This window comes from Phocoena phocoena, chromosome 17 (assembly GCF_963924675.1).
Source record: "Phocoena phocoena chromosome 17, mPhoPho1.1, whole genome shotgun sequence".
NCBI classification, from domain to species: Eukaryota; Metazoa; Chordata; class Mammalia; order Artiodactyla; family Phocoenidae; genus Phocoena; species Phocoena phocoena.
This window is the reverse complement of record NC_089235.1, coordinates 34,207,829-34,215,471: the sequence shown is the minus strand read 5'-3', so window position 1 is coordinate 34,215,471 and position 7,643 is coordinate 34,207,829.

Sequence of the window (7,643 nt, the reverse complement as noted above, 5' to 3'; positions counted from 1 at the left end):
TGTACGTCCCTGGAGGAGAGCCACATTTCCAGAGTCCTCGAACAGCCTCAGCACAAGGTTTCTGGTGAGTCCGACTTTCTCATGGGCCTGTGTCAGCTGCCGTGAGGAAACACTGCGCTTAGAGTACTTCCAGGACCTCGTACCTGAAGTCACTCTGCTCGAGGAGAAAGTCAGCATCTTACCATGCTGTGTCGCTCACGACACAGCCAGCATGAACAGATGCCTGGCGGTGAGGCCCTGGTTTGCCGTGCAGAAGCCGAGGCGTGCAGCAGTTTCCAGGAGGAGGTGGGCTCTGCTCTGCGTACCTGCAACGGTAGCAGAGTCTCCTGGACACCTAGGAGGCGAGCGTGAGGACCGTGTTCCCGGCAGGAGCACTGAGTACCCCCAGACCCACCCCGCTCTGCTAAGCAACATCCAGGCCCGTAGCGCTTTACAGCCCCACTGTGAATGCCGAGCGTAGGGAAACGCGTTGCACTCTCTTTGGAAGCAGCTTAACTTCCTCAGCCCTCGCACACGTTCACGAACACCGTTCGGGCACGTCCCACATGGCGTCGAAGTCTTACGCATTGGCCTAGTCTGAGCTGAACTCAACATAACCCTCGGCTTCGCATTCCATCTAGGACCTCCCGCCTGAAGTCACCGTGCCTCCCAGAGACACTCGGCTTGCGTTCCTCCTGCCATTTCAGTCCCGCTCTTCCTGTGGCACTGCAGGCTTTTGAATAGCCACAGGCCCACAGGAGCAGCTGCGGCGTTCCTGGGTTGAGGCAGTTCGCTTGTTGCAGAACACCCTACTTCGAGATCTCGATTCAGACGAGGAAACACAGGGTACCCTTTGCCTCTTTCAGCTAGTTAGAAACCACAGGGTTGTATGCTGAGTGTGCCCAGGGAAACGGGGGCTTGCTGGAACTAGCCTTGCTTTCCCATTTGGAAGGCAGCATCCATGCTGCCTGGAAGCTACCTCACATGGCCTGCTCTTGACAGGCCTGTAACCCTGTAAGAATGGCTCGGGAAAATTATGAGTCTGCTCTGTCTGAGCCAGGTGCTTCCAGGGCTGCAGTTGAGGTCGACTTGACAAGCTCTCGAGCTGAAGGGAATCTCAACGTGTAAACTTGCCTCCAGTCTAGGCCCCTAGTACCCGTGCAGAAAGGGAGGCACGCAGCTGTTTCCATGAGTTCTAAGTCGCTTATACGTTTACTTTCTAGGACGTAGACTTTTGAGGACTCCTAGTTCTCTCGGGTATGCCTCACTTTCCCTCCACGTTCACGGAGTACTTCCGGAGCCCTGTGGGCCGGCTGAGGCACTTCGAGACCCATTGTTTGATCCCTCCGAGGCTCTCTGTGCGTGCCGAGTGATAGGCAACACACTGTACGTCCCTGGAGGAGAGCCACATTTCCAGAGTCCTCGAACAGCCTCAGCACAAGGTTTCTGGTGAGTCCGACTTTCTCATGGGCCTGTGTCAGCTGCCGTGAGGAAACACTGCGCTTAGAGTACTTCCAGGACCTCGTACCTGAAATCACTCTGCTCGAGGAGAAAGTCAGCATCTTACCATGCTGTGTCGCTCACGACACAGCCAGCATGAACAGATGCCTGGCGGTGAGGCCCTGGTTTGCCGTGCCGAAGCCGAGGCGTGCAGCAGTTTCCAGGAGGAGGTGGGCTCTGCTCTGCGTACCTGCAACGGTAGCAGAGTCTCCTGGACACCTAGGAGGCGAGCGTGAGGACCGTGTTCCCGGCAGGAGCACTGAGTACCCCCAGACCCACCCCGCTCTGCTAAGCAACATCCAGGCCCGTAGCGCTTTACAGCCCCCCTGTGAATGCCGAGCGTAGGGAAACGCGTTACACTCTCTTTGGAAGCAGCTTAACTTCCTCAGCCCTCGCACACGTTCACAAACACCGTTCGGGCACGTCCCACATGGCGTCGAAGTCTTACGCATTGGACTAGTCTGAGCTGAACTCAACATAACCCTCGGCTTCGCATTCCATCTAGGACCTCCCGCCTGAAGTCACCGTGCCTCCCAGAGACACTCGGCTTGCGTTCCTCCTGCCATTTCAGTCCCGCTCTTCCTGTGGCACTGCAGGCTTTTGAATAGCCACAGGCCCACAGGAGCAGCTGCGGCGTTCCTGGGTTGAGGCAGTTCGCTTGTTGCAGAACACCCTACTTCGAGATCTCGATTCAGACGAGGAAACACAGGGTACCCTTTGCCTCTTTCAGCTAGTTAGAAACCACAGGGTTGTATGCTGAGTGTCCCCAGGGAAACGGGGGCTTGCTGGAACTAGCCTTGCTTTCCCATTTGGAAGGCAGCATCCATGCTGCCTGGAAGCTACCTCACATGGCCTGCTCTTGACAGGCCTGTAACCCTGTAAGAATGGCTCGGGAAAATTATGAGTCTGCTGTGTCTGAGCCAGGTGCTTCCAGGGCTGCGGTTGAGGTCGACTTGACAAGCTCTCGAGCTGAAGGGAATCTCAACGTGTAAACTTGCCTCCAGTCTAGGCCCCTAGTACCCGTGCAGAAAGGGAGGTACGCAGCTGTTTCCATGAGTTCTAAGTCGCTTATACGTTTACTTTCTAGGACGTAGACTTTTGAGGACTCCTAGTTCTCTTGGGTATGCCTCACTTTCCCTCCACGTTCACGGAGTACTTCCGGAGCCCTGTGGGCCGGCTGAGGCATTTCGAGACCCATTGTTTGATCCCTCCGAGGCTCTCTGTGCGTGCCGAGTGATAGGCAACACACTGTACGTCCCTGGAGGAGAGCCACATTTCCAGAGTCCTCGAACAGCCTCAGCACAAGGTTTCTGGTGAGTCCGACTTTCTCATGGGCCTGTGTCAGCTGCCGTGAGGAAACACTGCGCTTAGAGTACTTCCAGGACCTCGTACCTGAAGTCACTCTGCTCGAGGAGAAAGTCAGCATCTTACCATGCTGTGTCGCTCACGACACAGCCAGCATGAACAGATGCATGGCGGTGAGGCCCTGGTTTGCCGTGCAGAAGCCGAGGCGTGCAGCAGTTTCCAGGAGGAGGTGGGCTCTGCTCTGCGTACCTGCAACGGTAGCAGAGTCTCCTGGACACCTAGGAGGCGAGCGTGAGGACCGTGTTCCCGGCAGGAGCACTGAGTACCCCCAGACCCACCCCGGTCGGCTAAGCAACATCCAGGCCCGTTACGTTTTACAGCCCCACTGTGAATGCCGAGCGTAGGGAAACGCGCTGCACTCTCTTTGGAAGCAGCTTAACTTCCTCAGCCCTCGCACACGTTCACGAACACCGTTCTGGCACGTCCCACATGGCGTCGAAGTCTTACGCATTGGCCTAGTCTGAGCTGAACTCAACATAACCCTCGGCTTCCCATTCCATCTAGGACCTCCCGCCTGAAGTCACCGTGCCTCCCAGAGACACTCGGCTTGCGTTCCTCCTGCCATTTCAGTCCCGCTCTTCCTGTGGCACTGCAGGCTTTTGAATAGCCACAGGCCCACAGGAGCAGCTGTGGCGTTCCTGGGTTGAGGCAGTTCGCTTGATGCAGAACATCCTACTTCGAGATCTCGATTAAGACGAGGAAACACAGGGTACCCTTTGCCTCTTTCAGCTAGTTAGAAACCACAGGGTTGTATGCTGAGTGTCCCCAGGGAAACGGGGCCTTGCTGGAACTAGCCTTGCTTTCCCATGTGGAAGGCAGCATCCATGCTGCCTGGAAGCTACCTGACATGGCCTGCTCTTGACAGGCCTGTAACCCTGTAAGAATGGCTCGGGAAAATTATGAGTCTGCTCTGTCTGAGCCAGGTGCTTCCAGGGCTGCGGTTGAGGTCGACTTGACAAGCTCTCGAGCTGAAGGGAATCTCAACGTGTAAACTTGCCTCCAGTCTAGGCCCCTAGTACCCGTGCAGAAAGGGAGGCACGCAGCTGTTTCCATGAGTTCTAAGTCGCTTATACGTTTACTTTCAAGGACGTAGACTTTTGAGGACTCCTAGTTCTCTCGGGTATGCCTCACTTTCCCTCCACGTTCACGGAGTACTTCCGGACCCCTGTGGGCCGGCTGAGGCACTTCGAGACCCATTGTTTGATCCCTCCGAGGCTCTCTGTGCGTGCCGAGTGATAGGCAACACACTGTACGTCCCTGGAGGAGAGCCACATTTCCAGAGTCCTCGAACAGCCTCAGCACAACGTTTCTGGTGAGTCCGACTTTGTCATGGGCCTGTGTCAGCTGCCGTGAGGAAACACTGCGCTTAGAGTACTTCCAGGACCTCGTACCTGAAGTCACTCTGCTCGAGGAGAAAGTCAGCATCTTACCATGCTGTGTCGCTCACGACACAGCCAGCATGAACAGATGCCTGGCGGTGAGGCCCTGGTTTGCCGTGCAGAAGCCGAGGCGTGCAGCAGTTTCCAGGAGGCGGTGGGCTCTGCTCTGCATACCTGCAACGGTAGCAGAGTCTCCTGGACACCTAGGAGGCGAGCGTGAGGACCGTGTTCTCGGCAGGAGCACTGAGTACCCCCAGACCCACCCCGGTCGGCTAAGCAACATCCAAGCCCGTAGCGCTTTACAACCCCACTGTGAATGCCGAGCGTAGGGAAACGCACTGCACTCTCTTTGGAAGCAGCTTAACTTCCTCAGCCCTCGCACACGTTCACGAACACCGTTCGGGCACGTCCCACATGGCGTCGAAGTCTTACGCATTGGCCTAGTCTGAGCTGAACTCAACATAACCCTCGGCTTCGCATTCCATCTAGGACCTCCCGCCTGAAGTCACCGTGCCTCCCAGAGACACTCGGCTTGCGTTCCTCCTGCCATTTCAGTCCCGCTCTTCCTGTGGCACTGCAGGCTTTTGAATAGCCACAGGCCCACAGGAGCAGCTGCGGCGTTCCTGGGTTGAGGCAGTTCGCTTGTTGCAGAACACCCTACTTCGAGATCTCGATTCAGACGAGGAAACACAGGGTACCCTTTGCCTCTTTTAGCTAGTTAGAAACCACAGGGTTGTATGCTGAGTGTGCCCAGGGAAACGGGGGCTTGCTGGAACTAGCCTTGCTTTCCCATTTGGAAGGCAGCATCCATGCTGCCTGGAAGCTACCTGACATGGCCTGCTCTTGACAGGCCTGTAACCCTGTAAGAATGGCTCGGGAAAATTATGAGTCTGCTCTGTCTGAGCCAGGTGCTTCCAGGGCTGCGGTTGAGGTCGACTTGACAAGCTCTCGAGCTGAAGGGAATCTCAACGTGTAAACTTGCCTCCAGTCTAGGCCCCTAGTACCCGTGCAGAAAGGGAGGCACGCAGCTGTTTCCATGAGTTCTAAGTCGCTTATACGTTTACTTTCAAGGACGTAGACTTTTGAGGACTCCTAGTTCTCTCTGGTATGCCTCACTTTCCCTCCACGTTCACGGAGTACTTCCGGAGCCCTGTGGGCCGGCTGAGGCACTTCGAGACCCATTGTTTGATCCCTCCGAGGATCTCTGTGCGTGCCGAGTGATAGGCAACACACTGTACGTCCCTGGAGGAGAGCCACATTTCCAGAGTCCTCGAACAGCCTCAGCACAAGGTTTCTGGTGAGTCCGACTTTCTCATGGGCCTGTGTCAGCTGCCGTGAGGAAACACTGCGCTTAGAGTACTTCCAGGACCTCGTACCTGAAGTCACTCTGCTCGATGAGAAAGTCAGCATCTTACCATGCTGTGTCGCTCACGACACAGCCAGCATGAACAGATGCCTGGCGGTGAGGCCCTGATTTGCCGTGCAGAAGCCGAGGCGTGCAGCAGTTTGCAGGAGTCGGTGGGCTCTGCTCTGCGTACCTGCAACGGTAGCAGAGTCTCCTGGACACCTAGGAGGCGAGCGTGAGGACCGTGTTCCCGGCAGGAGCACTGAGTACCCCCAGACCCACCCCGGTCTGCTAAGCAACATCCAGGCCCGTAGCGCTTTACAGCCCCACTGTGAATGCCGAGCGTAGGGAAACGCACTGCACTCTCTTTGGAAGCAGCTTAACTTCCTCAGCCCTCGCACACGTTCACGAACACCGTTCGGGCACGTCCCACATGGCGTCGAAGTCTTACGCATTGGCCTAGTCTGAGCTGAACTCAACATAACCCTCGGCTTCGCATTCCATCTAGGACCTCCCGCCTGAAGTCACCGTGCCTCCCAGAGACACTCGGCTTGCGTTCCTCCTGCCATTTCAGTCCCACTCTTCCTGTGGCACTGCAGGCTTTTGAATAGCCACAGGCCCACAGGAGCAGCTGCGGCGTTCCTGGGTTGAGGCAGTTCGCTTGTTGCAGAACACCCTACTTCGAGATCTCGATTCAGACGAGGAAACACAGGGTACCCTTTGCCTCTTTCAGCTAGTTAGCAACCACAGGGTTGTATGCTGAGTGTGCCCAGGGAAACGGGGGCTTGCTGGAACTAGCCTTGCTTTCCCATTTGGAAGGCAGCATCCATGCTGCCTGGAAGCTACCTGACATGGCCTGCTCTTGACAGGCCTGTAACCCTGTAAGAATGGCTCGGGAAAATTATGAGTCTGCTCTGTCTGAGCCAGGTGCTTCCAGGGCTGCGGTTGAGGTCGACTTGACAAGCTCTCGAGCTGAAGGGAATCTCAACGTGTAAACTTGCCTCCAGTCTAGGCCCCTAGTACCCGTGCAGAAAGGGAGGCACGCAGCTGTTTCCATGAGTTCTAAGTCGCTTATACGTTTACTTTCTAGGACGTAGACTTTTGAGGACTCCTAGTTCTCTCGGGTATGCCTCACTTTCCCTCCACATTCACGGAGTACTTCCGGAGCCCTGTGGGCCGGCTGAGGCACTTCGAGACCCATTGTTTGATCCCTCCGAGGCTCTCTGTGCGTGCCGAGTGATAGGCAACACACTGTACGTCCCTGGAGGAGAGCCACATTTCCAGAGTCCTCGAACAGCCTCAGCACAAGGTTTCTGGTGAGTCCGACTTTCTCATGGGCCTGTGTCAGCTGCCGTGAGGAAACACTGCGCTTAGAGTAGTTCCAGGACCTCGTACCTGAAGTCACTCTGCTCGAGGAGAAAGTCAGCATCTTACCATGCTGTGTCGCTCACGACACATCCAGCATGAACAGATGCCTGGCGGTGAGGCCCTGGTTTGCCGTGCAGAAGCCGAGGCGTGCAGCAGTTTCCAGGAGGAGGTGGGCTCTGCTCTGCGTACCTGCAACGGTAGCAGAGTCTCCTGGACACCTAGGAGGCGAGCGTGAGGACCGTGTTCCCGGCAGGAGCACTGAGTACCCCCAGACCCACCCCGGTCGGCTAAGCAACATCCAGGCCCGTTACGTTTTACAGCCCCACTGTGAATGCCGAGCGTAGGGAAACGCACTGCACTCTCTTTGGAAGCAGCTTAACTTCCTCAGCCCTCGCACACGTTCACGAACACCGTTCTGGCACGTCCCACATGGCGTCGAAGTCTTACGCATTGGCCTAGTCTGAGCTGAACTCAACATAACCCTCGGCTTCCCATTCCATCTAGGACCTCCCGCCTGAAGTCACCGTGCCTCCCAGAGACACTCGGCTTGCGTTCCTCCTGCCATTTCAGTCCCGCTCTTCCTGTGGCACTGCAGGCTTTTGAATAGCCACAGGCCCACAGGAGCAGCTGCGGCGTTCCTGGGTTGAGGCAGTTCGCTTGTTGCAGAACACCCTACTTCGAGATCTCGATTCAGACGAGGAAACACA